We start from the raw sequence: 19035 nt of genomic DNA on the forward strand, positions 1-19035 counted from the left end.
ATTGGCCAACTGATATATATATATAAAAATTAGCCGGGCATGGTGGCACATGCCTGTAGTCCCAGCTACTCGGGAGGCTGAGGCAGAAGGATCACTCGAGCCCAGGAGTTTGAGGTTGCTGTGAGCTAGGCTGACGCCATGGCACTCACTCTAGCCTGGACAACAAAGCGAGACTCTGTCTCAAAAAAAAAAAAAAAAAAAAAAAAACTACCAGTTAAAGTGCAACCAAGAAATATTATCTAGCCATATATAAATATAATTTCATATCATTTAAAATAACACCTGAATAAAATAGAAAACCTAAACCCAGATACTTTTTAAGGAATCAGGGAAGTTCTTAGGAGGAAGCATGGTGGTCAGAATCCAAACCTGAACTCATGTAATTAATCAACAAAACTGTTTTAAAATAGCTAAAAATTTTATTAATTCTGACCATATTGAGTATTTTTCACTAAAATAAAATATACCTTTAGAAATTTGTTCATAAAAATTATTATTTAGATAATAATTATCACACTCTACAAATTATTATTTATATATGGTATATTGCTGAGGTCAGAGTATATTCTGATATAAGAAACTTGGGATTTCTCATGAGACTATCGTCTGCCACAAAAAATTCTATATGAAATATTTTGCTTGCATATGAAGCTTTGATATATGTGCTCTTGAAAAATATGTACTGCATAAGCCCAACTATCTTCTAGTGCAACCACTAAAAATACTCAGGAAGTTACAAGAATGCTTGAAATGTCCAGTAGAGTTTAAAGGAAGATATAGAAACTTCCAAGAAACAAAAGTAAATGGATCTCGCAAGGAAATCAAGAGAAAGTGCTGCCTTCAGGCCACTGGCTGATCCCGGAAGCCTCAGACCTCTGCAGGCAACCCAGCTTCCCCTCGGCTCAGCTGTAATGAACAAACACACAGACCAGAGACTTTCCAAGAATGTAAGGTATCCCAAATGTGAGACCCAAACTGGAATTTATAAAGTACACAAAGAATAAGCTTCCAGAATAAAGGTTCTGAGAAATTAGATATCCCCAAAACTTCAGATATTAGAATGTTAAAATGTTTAAATAAATACAAAAGGAAGAGAAAGAAATTGAAATAATGCGTAAAGAGCAAGAAATCACAGACTTTATACGCCATATGTGGACAATAACTAAACAAAATTTAAACATTTGAAAAAGATAAGTAAAGTTAATATGCAATAAACACGCAAAGCATTCAATTTAACTTTGTTGATGAGAGGATTAGTGAACTGGTAGATACAGCTGCCAGAACATATTACAGAGTGGCGATGAAATAGGAAATACAATATAGACACTGACACATAGAATGAGGAGGAGTGAACATCTATTTTGATAGCTAAAATTTATAAATATCTAAAACCAAAAAAGTCAATATCTAACAAATTGAATTCAGCATTGCATTGTATCACAAAATTAAAGGGAAATATTCAAACAGAAATAGTCAAATTGCATTACAACAAAGAGAAGTGAGAGTGAAGAGGTAACAACCTAAAAAGGTGGCAACGAAAGTTTCTCCACAGCCTTTGTAGAAGGCAAACCACAGAGAAATACAAAATTAACATTGCTGGACAAAGCTGATATCCAAACTGGACTCCTATACCTAACTACATGTAGTTAATAAGCGTAATATAAAAATGCTTTCCAAAGTAAAAATCATAAAAGACTTGACTACCAAAAGGAACTTCTAAAGAGTATACATTAGGTAGAAAGAAAGATTTTCCTGTGTAAAGACCAGTAATCAAAATGAAAGAGTTATGTAACCTTTAAACATATGAAAATATCAAATCATGGTGGACTTTGAGTTAATGGAACTACTAATCCTTGGTATCATTGGTGGCAAAAGTCTTATATATAATAAAAGTGTAATTGCATGCTATTTAATTAATCAGATAGTAACCTGTTCTTCTTGAATAATTTATATAATGTGAGGTGACCCAATTATTTAGCCAACTATTTTCATCACAATCTTAACCACTTTGGCTTGGCGCTTGCCGGCCACGAAACCGTGCCCACACCGGCACTCGCGGTCCGCGCGGCAGTGTGCGCTGCGCGTCGACCACGGATCCGCTTTGCTCTCGTGTGATGAGGAAAACTTGAAAGCACCGAAAGCTTGTTTTACTTTACAGGCAGCTTGTAATGTAAATCAGAATAGGTAACATATACATATATGTTCTTATTACTTTATTTTTAAATGTTCATAATTTTATTTTGATAAATGAAAAATTAGAATGCTAATAAAAGCCGTAAAAGTAAAAGCTTTTGACTGTCGACTAAAGTTGACGCTCGTACCGAAGTGGTTAAAGAAATTAAAAGCACTTACACAACATATTTTGCAAAATATTATCCTCTCATCACAACCAGTAAGCAACAAAGGACTGACAGTGGCATAGGCACTGACCGACGTGACTCTGGACCTCCAGGACTGCTAGGGCCTATCCTTATACTACAGGTGAGGAGGATGAGATGCTCAAGTCCACCCAGAGCATGACCACAAAGAAACTCACCAGCAGCAGGATGGTCCGGGTGGCCCGTTTCTCTGGGAGGCTCTGGAGAGAGGCTGGTGCTCTGAAGGTGCTGGGTTCTCCTCTGATGCCTGGACAAGAAAAGCACCATGTTTGCACTCGAGAGCAGCAGCATTCCTAGAAAGAAGGCATCCATCCCTGTATGTTCTCAGTGTAAGCATAACACCCTGGTCAGCAGCTCATGGGATACAAGTAGGCAGTAGTCGAGGGTGTTTATTAGATTTGTGTGGGTCATATTGAAAGAAACAACAGTGTGTACTATCAGGATACTATAGAAAGAAAAACTTAAGGACCAGAAAAAGAAAACATGAATAAGAGGTGAGGAGGTGCTGGGGTTGATGGTGATGGCCTGGAGCATGCTCAGGAGACAGGGGGTGCACATGGAGAGGCCCCTCTTCATCCTGTTCATGTAGAAAAGCACCTTATACTTGAAGTCATTCCAGAAATCCAGTGACCCACACAGGTTCTGAGACAAGAAAAACACTGCAGTAAGGAACATCACTACGTGGATGAGCGCCAAGTGACAGAAGGTCAGGTCAGCCGGCTTAGGCCTTCAATCCAGAAGCAGCATGAAGATGTATGTGGGCGAGAAGGAAGGTGCCGCTGATATTTTAATGCTGGCTTGGGAAACGACACATTTATTAATGGCAACATGTGGGAAAAGTGTGCTTATTTAATGGCAGTGAGGAAAGTCATAACTGTATGTCTAAAATCAAAACACAATAGGTCTCCCACCATCAGTGAAATTCCTTCAGTAGTCAAAATCATTACCATCATAATTTTTATTTCACCCAGTTGTTTTTGGTTTACCTGATGAATGTTTACAAATTCTTAAAAATTCATCTTCAGCATTATATCATATAGCAAATAACTTATAAAAACAACCAACAGGACCCTTCCACAGTCATGCCTGCCTCTAATCTGTACTCCCACAGAATCTGAGCCACCTTCTTTGGAAAGTTTTTCTTTACTGTTCAGTTTTATCTACTTCAATATTGATATTCCAGAAGAGTAATGGTCATACAAAAATTGTTTGCACAGCTGAAGTGAAGTAAATTTTATCCTAATGAGAAAAATCACCGAAAAACAAAAATAATTGTGAAACATTTTTATGTTCATCTTTTCTGGGCTTTTATTGTTCTGGTTTATACCCTATAACTTGTGTTTGGATGACACAAGGGAGTTCTACAGTCAATTTTAAGAAATATTACTGTTTTGAAACAAAAGTAGAAAGGACTAATTAATGTTAAGATGATTTAAAAAAAATCTACTTATGGGACAGTACAGTATTGTAGTTCGTATTAATGTCCTATTGCTGTTGATACAATTACAAGCAATATCTATAAACACATAACAATTTCTTATGTTACAGTTCCAGAGGTTGGAAGACCAAAAAGGGTCTCACTAGGGTAAAATCATGGGTAGTAGTGTGTGTAGTTCTGTGTTTCATCTTGGAGTTGCCAGATAAAATATAAAACAACCATTCAAATGTGAATTTCAGATGAATAGATTTATTATATTATAAATTTTCCCTAATTCCTACAAATATTGCAAAGAGGTATGCAAATTTTGCATACTGACACTAAAATGTCATTTGTTTATCTGAAATTTCAGCTTAATAGAGTATTACTCAGAGTTCTCCAGGCCAAGAGAACCAGTAAGAGGAATGGATGAGAGCTATGGAAGTACATATTAGATAGATGTATACACAAGAAGAGAGTTGTTATTAGAGATAGACTCATGCAATGTGAAGGCTAAAAAATTATACAGTCTTCCATCTGCATTTTGGAGGCCCAGTGAAGGTGGTGTAGGACTAGAGTCCAAACCGAAGGCCTGGGAATCATTGAAGAAAAAACAAAAAGCAAAAAAAAAAAAAAAAAAAAAAAAACATTGGTCTAATTCCTCCTCCCAGTTTAAAGGGCTGGGAATCAAATGTGCCAGTGTCTGAGTACAGGAGAAAATGCATGTCCCAGATTAAAAAGTGAACTCCCCCTTCCTCTTCCTTTTTGTTCTATTCATGCCCTCAGTAGATTGGACAACACCCATCTATATTGAAGAAGACAAACTCCTTTAATCAGTTTATTGGTTCAAATACGAATCCTCTCTAGAAACACCCTCACAAACAAACCCCAGAATAACATTTTACCAGCTACCTGAGTATTCCTTATCCCAGTCAAGTTAGATATGAAATAAACCATCACAGGTTTACTTGCTGGATATGCAAACTCTAATAATGAAAATAATCTTGGGGTATGGAATAATGGTACAATGTGAGAAGTGAAATAGAGGTCAAATATAGAACTTAAATTCATGGAAGTCAAATTTAGGTTGATTAGAGTGTAAATAAAATTGGCTTCTTATTTGTTAAAAACAAGCAAACCTGAATGCACATCTCAGCATCCAGTATGAGAAGTGACAATCAGTTTGTCCTGAGGTAAGGGCGAAGCCCCTCACCATTCTCAGAAGACAGATAATACAGATCAAGTTTGTCCTTACTGTAATGGCTTTCCCTCGAGGCTGTCCTCCATATTTCATGTCCTGAAGTATATACTGTGCATAGTTGTGGATAATGGTGGGGCTTGTACACCCCTAATGGGTGAGGTGTGCACCGTCTGGCAGATGGACATGCTTGAAGCTCTGACTGGGGTGGGGCAAAGGCAGTATATGTAACCTAAACATTTGTACCCCCATAATATGCTGAAATAAAAAAAAATAAAAAAATAAAATAAATAAGACAGCTGATAAAGTAGGGTGGTGGAAACTAGAAAACAAAAGCCATTGGGATACCAATGAGTATAGAGCCCAGGCCTTCCAAAGCCCTGAAGAGAGTGCATGACTCCAAGACAGAGCGGGCATGAAGCAGAGAACGGAAAATGAGTACTATTAGGAAGGCTGCTATTGTCCCACTGACACCCCAGCAGCCAGGCTCATAACTCCTCCCCTGCACAGGAGGCTGAAAGATTATTCCCTGAGAAATGGGAAGAGCAGAGGGCTCAGATACATCAAAACAGTAGGAGCGCCGTATGGAGCTGGAAGCACACTGCTTTATAAGGTGAAGATTGGAACCAGTGGACTGGGACAGAAATGAGAAAGCTGAGACTCGGCTTTGACGTAGCACTTATTCCCTGGTCAGCGCGCACTGGGGCCTTAGGTCCAGGGACGCTCCCCGGCTGGGACGCTCCTCGCGATGACCATCTTCTCCCAGCTCCACGACTCGCCCGTGTGCAGAGCGATGCCACTGTGCGGCCCGAAGTCATCAAGCCTGCGGCCCTGGCGTCCTGGCTTGACCTAGAGAGGAGGATGGGGGATCAGAAAGAAGCCTGCGGGACGTGGGAGGACCTGGGTCAGGAGCGGAGGGACCGGCTGCCATCAGGCTGCTCTCCTGACATGCGGCTGCGCTGCGGAGGGGAGATGCCAACACCCACGTCGGACGTTGCTAGGTGGAAGGAGGTGACCGTGCCGCTCTGCCGCGCTCCGTCCCGCTGCCTACAGTGGAGGCCGCACCTGCAGACCCCCCACTAGGACGTGAGCTCTGCTGGGGCCGCGTCCGTCTTGGAGGATCCCCAGCGCCTACATCAGCATCCAGTGCGCACTGGGTGGTCAGTACACAGTTGCTGACATAATCTGTTGATGGAGTCACACGGAGAACTGAGTACAAGCGAGTGCTCTGACACAGACATGGTACAGAATCTACACTGTGCAATGAACTGAAAGGACAGACCCACAGCCAATGTCACGGGGAGAGATGAGGCTGAGAGGTGCTCCTTGAGGCCCAGCAGTGAAGTTGGACATATTCTCCCTGTTCAGGGTGAGGTGCTGGCAGGGAGCCCCAAGTTGGTCTGATCAAGCCTCTCTGTCCCCAGCCACAGCTCTCTGAATCTCCAGCTTGATTACTCTTGTGGCTGCACAGCTGGGTTGTACTTTCTTGCTCTGCCAGCAGCACCATCTGATGGCAGTGCGCCACGCTCACGGTGATGCTCGAGCGTGGAGGGCTGCAGACTCCAGCGTGATGCCTGACCGGGGGCGTGCAGTCCGCCATCTGCAAAGCCTAGGAGGGGCCTTGCAGGGCAGGCCTGGCTGGGCCAGCCACGCATGTCCTCCTTGTTACGTGAGCCTGCTGGGTCTAGGATGCAACATTTCCACACAAACACTTTACATACCCGTGAGCCAGGTCTTTACCCCTTAGGAAAAGGAAGAATTTTGAATTAATTACTTCCACTTTGTGATGTTTTTCTAAGTTGCCGCTTAATTGTCTAAAGTGAGTAATTTCTATCTTCACCCCAACCTTCCTTCCTTTACAAGCTTTCTTCTCCCCTGATAAAGATTTTCTCCTTGACCAAACTCTTCCCAGGCTCCCTGAACTCTTTTTCAACTAGGCCTGACTTGGACTTCAGTGTGTACCCTACTACAGCGTCTAATTTTAGGAAAAGTCCTGCTAAATCAGCGCAACCATTACCCCCACCCTCTGACCCCCCTCGATATCCTCACTATCTGATCAGGCTCCCCAGCCCCCACCGCCCCCCAGGTGAGGTCTGACCTCCCTGGCCTGCCTTCAGGAACAGTCCGGTTAGCTGGAGTGTAGCCAGCATCTTGCCCTGCCCTGATGTCCCTGTTGGTCACTTCCCGTCACTGGCCCCACCCTGCTCCTGGGCTGCACCTTCCCACGTGCCCACCTGTGTTCGGAGCTGAGCCCCATCTCCCCCCTCACCACAGACCCGTGGTGCTGACTGCGCCCCTCAGGACAGTTCCCCACTGGAAAGTCTTCCTGCTGGTTTTGGACGGTCCCTGGGTCAGCACGTATCATTCACGTGCAGTAATTGCCATTGAATACTTTTTGAATACTCTGCCATCACTCACTGTACGCTAGACCCCTGTCTTTGAGTGGCTGTTCCTTCTCCAGCGCTCTAACCACCCCACTCTTGGACTCAGCCCCTTCTCATGCGCGTGGTGGGGCTCCAGGTGGAATCCTGCCCGGTCTCCCGCAGCCTCCCCTCCCCAGGAGACGTTCCTCATCTGAGGAGAAGCTGCCGCGGACGATGCGCTCACTTACCGTCCTCCTCACTGGGGACTGCTGGGCTTCCTGGGCCGTGAGTTCCGTCTCTGCGCGGCAGCCCCCGGCAGAGCCGCTCGCCGGCGCCCGAGCTGTGGGAGTGGGAGGGGAGGCCGGGCTCCTGCAGCAGGATCGCACGGGACAGGGCGTGGGAGGCCTCAGAAAGGGACACCCTGGAAAGTCCTCGGTGGATGGAGGCAGATGGAGTCGAGCCAGGGACCCAGGAGGACTCCCGGTTGGTCCTCAGTGGGGCTTTGTGCCCTCCTTCCTATTCTTCCTCATCAGCTCGAGGGAGCCCACATTTACTGAGCACTCGCTACGTGACGGCCCTGAGCCATAATCCTCACAACAAACCTTCAAGTGCAGATGCCATTATCACCCCATTTTACGCTGCATGAATGGAGGCTAAGAAAGGTTGTGGCCACACATCCAGAAAGTGGTGGAGCTGGGATTTGAACTCGAGCTGTCACTGGGGCAATACCATGATACAGTGAGACACTGAGGTAAATGTAGCACCAGGTGCCACAGAAGCCAAAGGGAAAGTGCCCAGCTCTTTGTGATGGGGAACGGGGTGGCAAAGTCCCTTAAGGGGACTTTATGGAAGGGGAGGTGGGACCTGAGCTGGCTCTTGAGCAGTGAGTGGGACTTCCCCAATGAGCAGGGCGTCCGGGGCTGAGCAGAAGAGCAAATGGGGAGACGCAGGGTTTGTAGATCCTGGTGTCTTGGAGGGGTGGGGTTCAGACCCAGCCAAGGAACAGTGACTGCAACTTAATAGCGGACACAAACATACCAAAGGTATTCAAAGCCACATCTAAAAAAGAAGAAGGAGAAGAAAGCCTTTTGAAAGAGTACAGAAGAATTGTTGTTTCATAACAGGGTTTTAAAGGTTTTCCTAAGAAAAGCGGAAAACCCAGAAACCATAATCGAGAGGACTGGTGTGCTTGCTGACTTAAAAGTGAAAGCCAGTGGCGTGAAGAAAGACTTAGGCAGAGTTAACAGACACATGTTGCAGAAACATCCTGAAGTTGTCTACTCCAAATTCTGCACTTGTCAGTGCAGAAGTGACGAGTGAGAGAAGCCCCATGGTACTCAGGGTGAGAGTGGGCTCAAGACCACATGTCTCAGGCTCCCGTGCAGCTAGCTGTGCCCTTCTAATCAAATGAGGAGAGACTGCTACATTCCCCTTGTCCGGATCAGAGACTGAGCGTGGCATTCCCAAGCCCAGCCTGCTGACACCTGGTGGGGCAGACGCCAGCACCTGTCCTCACACCTGTGTGTAATCACCACAGCACAGTGTTCACTGAGGCAGGCGCTGTTCTAACAACTTCACAGATCATAGGCTTGTGGTTTAATCCTCACAACGACCTTACCAGGCACGCGCTGCAGTATCTCCATTTCACAGCGGAGAAACTGCTGTCACAGTGCTTAGCATCTCACCAGGGCCACGCAGCGAGAAAGTGGGAGCCAGAATTCAAACCCAGGCCAGGCCACTCCCTGCGCTGCCACTGTGCTTCCTGGCGTGCGCCGTGGAAAGGGCTCTGGGTCCCGTCCAGTGCCTTGGCTTTCATTCTGTGCCGCAGCCTATGCTTCCTGGGCCCCCGGCAGCGCGGGAATGAGATTCGGAAACCTGGCCGGGAGCCGGGGTGTGAGGCAAAGGACTCAGGCTTGGGGACGGTGGGTTCCCTGTGCCCCCCACTCTGGCCACGCTGTTCTGTCGCGACAGCGTGTTCGGGCCTGAGGCCTCCGTGCGGATGCCGCTCGCAGCCGCGTGGTGCGCAGAGCCTCCGCGCCGGGCGCCGTGCTGGGCCTGGGGCGTGCAGCGAGGCCGGCGTGCGCCCTGCTCCCGCGGCCTGCGGTCCGGTCCAGGTGGGACAGAGGACACAGTCACGGGTAATAATGGACCCAATGGTGGCACACAGGGACACCCTGTGAAGGGAGGGGGGCAAGGGCCCGAGAAGGCGGCCGGCTGGCAGTGCGTGGTGCGAGACCCTCTCGGGGAGCGCGGCCCTGGGAAGAGGCAGAGGGAAACGCGCGGGGGCGGCGAGGGCAAAGGCCCTGAGGCAGGGGCGAGTTGGGCCATGTAGCAGGGCAGAGAGTGAGGAGGAAGGTTGTGAGAAATGTGCATTGATGCCTTTTGCAACAATTTGGATGCAACTGGAGAGCATTCTGTACATGAAGTATCTCAAGAATGGAAAAACAAACACCACATGTACACACTATTGAGTTGGAGCTAACTGATGAGCTCACATGTGCACGGAAGAAAGTAAAACTCAGTGGAGAGTAAGCCGGGGACAGGGAGAGGAGGGGAAGAGCAACAACCTCCCTAATGGGTACAGTGAACACTGCGTGGGTGACAGACACACCTGTAGCCATGACTCAAGCATTACAAAAGCAATCCATGTGACCAAAAATGTTTGTATCCCCGTAATACTCTTAAATAAATAAATGAGTATTAGGTAGGAATTTTTTCCAAATGAATATCAAATTGACCAAGCATCATTTATTTAAAAGATAGTCTTATCTCCAATGTTCTGCTGTCCTACTTTTGACTTAAAGAAAGTGTCCACATATGTGTTAGTCTATTTATGGAATCCATTCTGTGCCATTTGTCTTTTTGTCTATTCTTCAATACTACACTGTCTTAACTACTATACTTTTCTAATAAGTTCTGGTATCTACTAGGTGAGAATGTCTTCTTAAGAGTATCTTGACTATTATTGGCCCCTTGCATTTCCATATAAATTATAATCAGCTTGTCACGTCCCCAAAATATATCTGTCGTGATTTTGATTTAGATTCTATAGGTATCAGTTTAAAGAGCTCACTTAGAAGGAAAAACAAAAACAAAAAGCGTCTGCTCATCCGACGCTGTCATCCGGGTGGGAGCCGTGTGTCTTGCCCTCTGGACTCCGCTCCTTCCCCACGGCGGGGCGGAGGCCGCGGGGACTGCCGGGCTGAGCCCTCAGCCGCGATGACCGCACAATGCAGGCCCCGCCCCTCGGCAGCGCGCAGTCTCCCAAGGGCGGGAAGTCCCTGGCATGGTTCCGGAATCCCAGGTAAGAAAAGTGGAGCCTGGGGAGAAGCAGACCGAACGAGCAAATAAAACCCAAACAGACAGAAACAAACCTGCGTCCCCATCTATTTGTAGCAGGGCCTTGTGCCCTGTGTGGAGTCCTCAGGGGTCACCCCTTCTTACACCCACTCTAACCCAGGGCGCATCAGCACGGGTTACCCTTATTGCACACAGGCGAGATGCGTTTGCTCCTCACTGTCCTCTACCTTCTCTGTCCGCGCCCCTGCAGCTGACTCTGCGGCTCGAGACCACGTTCCGGGGGAAGCCAGGCACAAGCGCAGGGGCCACGCGGGCTGGCCGACCAGGCAGGGGAGGGAAGGCGCAGGCCGTCTATGAAAAGGAAAGGGTTAAAGGTGTCTCTGGCATCGGAAGGGGATTAACAAGATGAGGATGAAGGTAAAACACAGACGCAGTAAGATAACCAGGATGTGGCCGTGGAAAAGGGCGCCGTAACTCACGAGGCTGAGTGTGGTTTGCCGCCGCCTTGCGTCCCTGCGCCGCCGGGTCGGGCTGCTGTGGACCCAGTCCTGGCCGTTGAGGGCGCCAGGGCCGCCCAGCGGGAGGGAACCACCTGTCCAGGACGAGCTGTGGGAACCAAGCCGCCGCGTGTGGCTGCAGGTGGCGGGGCGGGTGGGGACCAGAGTGCAGGGGCCTAGAACGCAGGGCTGGGAGGAGGAGTGGGCGCAGAGAGAAAGGGGCAGGGGCGGCGGGCGGTCCAGCAGCCATGGGGGCGGCAGATGGGCGAGGGTTTGGAAGAAAGAGAGGAAGAGCTGGGCATGGAGAGTTTCAGGGTGGGGTGGTGGGGAGGGAGGACGCGGCTCAGAGAGGGAAAGCAGGTGGGGCAGAAATCAGAAAAGCTTGGGTAGAACTGAAGAACAGACCGAGCACGAGAGGAGTGAGGAGAAATGGGAGGAAAGAGGGTTGGATAGCGGCAGCGCGGAGGAGGAGGAGGAGGTGGAGGCTGGGGTTTGAAAAGGTGAAGCGGGGCTAGTTTCCTCGTCATTGAGAAGGCGAGGGCTGCAGTTGGTCAGGGGAACAAGTGAGTCCCAGCGAGTGACTGCGCTGCGCCCAGAAGTGCCCAGCATTCATCTCCCAGCCGCCCTGGCATCTCCCCTGCCTGAATGCTCATTGTGACATGTGCCTGCCCCTCCCTCGGGTCTGGTGACCAGGCCACACCTGCCGCAGACACGTCCCGGCTTCTAGGTTTAAGAGTGATCACGGGAAGTAGCAAAGGAAGAAACGGGGCTGTGATGTTAGTGTCTGTCCTTGGTTTACCCCGTAGCTTTGCCGCTCAGCAGCACAGCAGGCAAAGAGTGACCAGGGGTCAGGATATAGTTGGGGGTCAGGGCCTGGCAGAGTGGCCCTGCGGCAGGAATTGGGACGCAGGACGGAGCCAGTGCCCCAGTCTCCTCAGCCTACTGCACTGTTCAGAGCTCCTTACAGCATTTATGTCGCTGCACAAAGAGAGACGTGGTGTCGATCACACCGGTGAGGACACTGGAGACAGAGAGGGAGCTGCCACGGGCAGGCAGCGGGTGACAAAGCAGCCGGGACTAGAACTGGGCCAAGGGGAGGGCAGGGGGGAGGGAGCACAAACTGGCACAAAGCACCGAGCGGCAGCGTCACCTCCCACCCTCTGGACCGGGTCACGCAGCGGGCGCTCCAGAGCAGAACCTTCCTTTTCATAGGGAACCTCTTGGTCCCTGGTCTGTGGGTTTGAGGCCTTGCTCTGACCTGGAACCAGAGACCTTGGGCCAAAGCTGCTGGGATGACGGCCACACCTGAGTGTCCCGTGACTAGATGCGGAGTTTGTTGCTCACTGCCTGAGACGCCAACTCCGTGTCAGAAGATTAAGGAGGCTCCTGCACCCCCCTTTCTCCTGTGGGATGTGGGAACCCTCTCTGCTAACGTTCCTGGTTTCTTTGACCTCCATCCAAACCATAAGCCCTTTGTTCCCCTGCAGTCTACTGTTCTCTTATTACCATGGTATTCTGATTTTTCTCCTTTAACCCAACATCCTCTCCTCCCATATTTCACAAAACTTTCACTTACATTCTCTGGAAGTCCAGCTACTTGATTAGCAAACTCCCTTTATTTTCTTAAACTGGTTCTTTGCTGACAGTTCTTGCATCTCCTGGCTTGAACTGTGACCTGGATTTCCCTTAAGGACACTGGGTCACTTATGTCTCAAGGAGACATTGTCTGAAACTCTAAAGTACTTCAGGGAGTGTGGGTTGTGGATTCTCCATGCTCCTTCTAATTCCTTCAAAACCATTATTCCTTTCTTTCTACTAAAAGCTCTTGCTCCTTAGAATTTTGTGCTGTCCTCCACCATGGCCCTGGCACTGCCACTGTCAGATCCCCTGCGTACTCTGTTTTCTGTGGAAACTTACACACCTGTCTCAAGGCCTCATTCTTGAGCCCATCATCCTGAGTCACTTCAGTGTCCACTTAGATGGACTGATTCAGTTCTTTGGCCTCTCTTTGTGTTGATTTTATTTTTACTTTGAATAAGTCTTCTGCATTTAAAAAAAATGTTCACTGATACAAAATCGTACGTATTTATTTTGTGTGATGTTTCGATACAGGTATATGTTGTACAATGACCACATCAGGGGATTCAGCACATGCACCTCCTCTAACACTCACCACTGCCTTGTGGAGAGAACATCATACATCCTCCCTCCAAGCTACTTTGAGATATACAGTGTTGTTAACTAAAGTCGCCATTCTGAGTGACACAGCACCAGGACTTATTTCTCCTATACAACTGTAATTTCGTATTTGTTAGCTCCTCTTTCCCACCCTTTTCCCTCCCTCCACCCAAAGCCCAGCCTCTAGTAGCCACTGTTATACTCTGTGCTTCCATGAGGTCAGCTTTTTACATTCCACAGGTAAGTGAGATTGTGTGGTGTCTGTCTTTCTCTGCCTGGCTTAATTCACTCAACATAATGTACTCTAGGTTCATCCATGTTGCTGCAAATGACAGAGCTTCATTTTTGTTATGGCTGAAGATTCTTCCATTGTGTATCTGTCTGTACTATATTTTCTTTATCCATTATTCATGGACGGACACTTAAGATGATTCCATATTGTGGCTATTGTGAATCAGTATTCAATAAATACAGGAATACAGATATCGCTTTGACATACTGATTTCATTTTTTTGTTTTTCATTTTTTTTTTTTGCAATTAAATTTTTTTTGTTTTTTGCTATTTATTTATTATTTCAATTGGTTTAGGGGTTCAAGTGTGTTTTGCTACATGAATGGATTGTGCCATGCTGACATCAGGGCTTTCAGTGTACCTGTCACCAGAATTCTTTACATTTGTGCCCCTTGGTAGATTTTTATTTCTCACTCATCTTCCACTCTCCCCCCTTCTTAATTTTCAATGTCAATTATACCACTTTATGCCCAAATATACCTCTTGATTAGCTCCCACTTATAAGTGAGAACAAGTGGTATTTATTTTTCCATTCCTGAGATACTTAGCTTAGGATAATTCTGATCTCCAGTTCCATTCAAGTGGCTGCAAAAGACATTATTTTATTCTGTTGTGGCTGCATAGTACTCCATGTAATGTGTGTGTGTGTGTGTGTGTGTGTGTGTGTATGAATATGCATACAAACCACATTTTCTTTATCCACTTATCAGTTCTTCAGTTGATGGGTACTTAGGTTGGTTCTATATGTTTAGAATTGTGAATTGTGCTGTGACAAACATTTGGTCTAGGTGTCTTTTTGATATAGTGATTCCTTTTCCATTGGATAGATACCCAGGAGTTGAATTGCTGAATTGAATGATAGGTCTACTTTTAGTTCTGTGATGAATCTCCATACTATTCTCTGTAGAGGTTTTACTAATTTATGTTCCCATCAAATGTGTAAAAATGTTCCAATTTCACTGCATTAATGCCAGGATCTGGGGAGGCCCGGTGGCATGAGGTCTGGCCAGCTGGCAGAGGCCCAGGAGAGACCGAGGAGTTGGGGAGGGTGGAAAGAAGCGAGGCCGGCTCCAGACTGCGGGTCTCAGACGGCCCCACCCCCACACACAGACTTTCTGGCTGAGCAAGGCCATTCCAGCCCCTCCCTGATAGCTTTTCCTGGAAGGAGAGAACAGAACTTTGACCCCTGCTAACGGCATTGGTGGTGCCTGAGGTCAGGCTTACCCAACCCAGCTCTGCCCAGACTCTCTCCTAGACCAGCCCTCACTGAGGGGGAGAAAAGGACACACCTGGAAGTCCCAGGGCCCCACCAACCACCTGAGGCACTGCAGTGCCTCTCTACAGGAACAAGAGTAGGTTACAGAACACAAAAACAACAGCGTAACCTGTTCCTCCCAGCAAGCACCACCTACTGACAGGGCGGACAATCTGCACACCCTTTTCACGGCACCTACTGACTCATCATACAGGGTGTGGTTGAATCTCTCCCACAAACACCACCTACTGGCTCAGAGACTATTTTTTATTTTTTATTTTTTAATTTTTTATTAATGGCCATTCTGACAGTAATAATGTGGTTTCTCGTCATGGTTTTAATTTGCATTTCCCTAATGATTAGTGATGCTGAACAGTTTTTCATGCGTTTATTGGCCATTTGTATATTTTCTTTTGAATAATGTCTGTTTATATGCCTTACTCATTTTTTGATGGGGGGAATATTTTATTGCTGATTTAAGTTCTTTATGGATTCTGAATATTAGCCTTTTCTTGGATATATAGTTTGGGAATATTTCCTTTCATTCTGTAGGTTGTCTGTTTAGTCTGCTGATTAATCCCTTTGATGTGCAGAAACATTTTATTTTAATTTAGTCCCATTTATTTATTTTTGTTGTTGCTGTATTTATTTTGGGGGACTCATTCATAAATTCTTTGCCTAGGCCAATGACCAGAAGGGTTTCTCTAAGTTTTCTTCTAGAATTTTTATGATTTCAGGTCTTACACTTAAGTCTTTATCCATCTTGAGTTAATTTTTGTGTATGGCAAGAGATAGGGATCTGATTTTATTCTTCCACATGTAGGTATTCAGTTTTCCCAGCACAATTTACTGAGTAGGACATCCTTTCCCCAGTGTACATTTTTTTCTGTTTTGTCAAAAAATTAGTTGGTTGTAACTGTATGTCTTTGTATCACAGTTCTCTATTCTGTTCCATTGATCTGTGTTTACCTTTATTCTAGTACCATCTGTTTTAGAAATTATAGCCTTGTTGTGTTATTTGAAGTCAGGTAATGTGATACCTCCAGATGTGTTATTTTTCCTTAGGATTGATCTGACTATTTGAGCTCTTTTCATGGTTGCATGTCCTATTTCCCAGGCAATGGCAGTGGCTGTTGCCCCACTCAGGTGGCAGTGTTGGGCCCTAGGGCCACAGGTGCTCTCTCCATATGCACACAGCAGCTTTTTCTGGGTGGGTTGCCCAGGCAGCAACAGCAGGTTCTTGGTCTGTAGGTACCTGCTCTGCCCAGGTCCCCCAGTGTCTGTGGGTATGTGGTATCTACCCACAAGGTACATGATAAGCCCAGCCTCTCTGCTCCCTCCATGGGCCATTGGGTGATTGTGAGGTGGCAGCAACAGATCTGACTCCCAAGTAGGAGTAGCATTCTGGGGCTGTGACCTCAAAATGGCACCAGCCACAGCGCCCAGGGTTTGTAAGCCAGTCGGATTCTGCTGTGTCTTCTCTCCTTAGCAGTGCTGTCTCGCAGTCTCCATTCAGCTCCCCATGTCATTCCAGTGGCCTGCTGTGGCAGAGGAGCCCCCCAGAGCTCTGACTTCAATGTCTGCTGGGGAGTGTGGTGCCCCAGGGTGCTCTCCTTTGTCCTTTCCCCACATGTGGACCTCCATCCTGGCAAGTGGGGCACCCACTTTCCTCTCCTTCACTTTGGGATCCTGTCATCACCTCTCTGTTTATTTCCAATGATAGATAGTCAATCACAAAGTGAGTTACCTGCTCATGACTTTCCATCTTCTCCTTGAAAGTGGTATATGCAGTCTGCTTCTAGTCTGCCATCTTGGCCCCCACATTCTAATTTACTTTTCCTTGGGTAAATATCCAATATTAGGATTGCTAGATCAAAAGGTATTTCTACTTTTTATTTTTTTTTTAAGTAACTAGCATATTGTTTTGCACAATGGCTATACTAATGTACATTCCCACCTGCTCATTTCTCCACTTCTACACTGGCATTTGTCATTTTTTATCATTTTAGTAATAGGTATCCTAATTGATATGAGGTGATTTCTCATTTTTGTTTTGATTTGCATTTCCCTGATGATTAGTGATGTTGAAAATTTTGTCATCTACCTTTTAGCCATGTGTAGGTCTTCTCTTAAGAAATATCTGTTCAGGTCTTAAAATTTTATTATTTGTTCCCTTTTTTTGGCGGTTGTGTTGAGTTTCTTGTGTATTCATAATATTAACCTTGTATGAGATACATAGTTGGCTCTGTATTGCCAAAGACTACTACTTACATTCTACTTCACCCACTTATGGCCATATCTGGTACTTCTCGTTACCCAGGAGTTATCCTCCTTCTGAAATCTTATTCAGACATTATGTTATCTGATCGCTACTTCCTGTCCTTCCAGTATAATCACTCAATTACTTCCACTTCCCTGGGGCCTCCAACTCATTGATCCTTTGTTTTTCCATATCTATTATCTCTGATTCCCCTGTTTCCTTTATTTCTCTCCTTATACATTTCATATTATATGGTATAATTCTGGTAATTTTCTTTCTAATGCTACATTCTCTTACTGTATATTTTTTTGAGACAGGGTCTTGCTGCATCACCCCAGATAGAGTGCAGTGATATCATCACAGCTTACTGCAACCTTTACATTCCTGAGCTCAAGCAATCCTCCTGCCTCAACCTCCTGAGTCCCTGGGACTGCAGGTGCATGCCATCACTCTTGGCTAATATATTATCATTTTTATTCCACTTTTCTGGTGAGAAAATCACAAACTGGTTAATTCCAACTATTTGCCTTCCCATGGTGCTGAATGCTTCTGGAAAAAAATTTATACAACCTGAAATATTGGTTGGTCATGGTGAATTATAGAATCTGATGCTTGCCTAGGGGCTTGGGTTTTGTTGCATATGTAGATGCAAATAAAAAACTATACATTATCACAGGGAAATGGCAAGGGCTATGACTGGGATCTGGATTTCAAAAATGTTTCTGTTAGTAAATTTAAATCTTGGACTTACCACTTAGTCTCCTTAGGGTTTAAAGTTTAAACTACATGATGTGGAAACCCACAGTCAAGAATTATAATTGGTTCCAGGTAAGTGTTAATTCTGAGGTGCTAGAAGGATGTAAAGTTTATCGCTCTGTAGAAATACAGCCATAACCCAGGCCACAAGACATCCCCTAAGAAAACACCAGTGAAAATGAGCTCACAATCTACAATTACAAAACACATGCATGAACAGTTCACATGAGCGATTGTCAGCAGATACAACAAAGAGCATATCTATATATGCTCAACCAAGAATTTCATATAATTAAATGCATAAAATAAGGACTTGAAATTCTAATTAAAAAGATGCTAAATAACATCTGACAAAAAATTCATAATATAAAATATGATAACTGAAATAAAATAACTCAGTGGAGGGGATAAACTTTAGATTGGATACAACTTTCTAATACAAGAATGAAGATTATGATCATTGAAATAAGAATAATTTAGTGAATGGAGTAAAATTGACATCAGATGCCAGTGAGAGGAAGAGAGAATACATCTGGGGGAATTATCAAGAGATAGCACAAAGTGGTGACAGAAATTATTAAAGACAGGTGGAGAGATACATACAGTAGAATAGGAAACTTCAATATACTTTTATACAGAATACCAGAAGGAGAAACTACACAGACTGAAGAGGAGGAAATATTTGAAGAGATAATGGCTTGAGTTTTCTCCAGAAATAATAAAACACAATATGCCTCAGATTCAGAGACATAATAAATTCTTAACAGACAAGATAAGAAATCCACATATAAACAAGATAGAATTAAATTGTAAAATATTAAAGACAGATATCTTAGAAACAGTAAAATGGAATAAACAGATTATTTATTAAGTAATTAAGCCAGAAATAAGAAACAATGAAAGAACAGAGTAAAGCGATATCTCTTAAGTGCTAAGAGGAAGTAATGGTTAGTCTAGAATTTCTTACCCAGCCAAATTGTCATTCAAAATTGAGGGCTAAATAAAGACGTGTACATCATTAAAGACCAAGTGCTAATCGAAGGCTGAGAGAATTCACCAGTGATAAATCCTCATTAAAACAATAAGCAAAGGATAAGAATAAGAAATTTGATCCCAGGAGGAAGGAAATGCAAAAATCAAG

Source organism: Microcebus murinus, chromosome 13, assembly GCF_040939455.1.
Source record: "Microcebus murinus isolate Inina chromosome 13, M.murinus_Inina_mat1.0, whole genome shotgun sequence".
In the NCBI taxonomy this organism is placed as follows: domain Eukaryota; kingdom Metazoa; phylum Chordata; class Mammalia; order Primates; family Cheirogaleidae; genus Microcebus; species Microcebus murinus.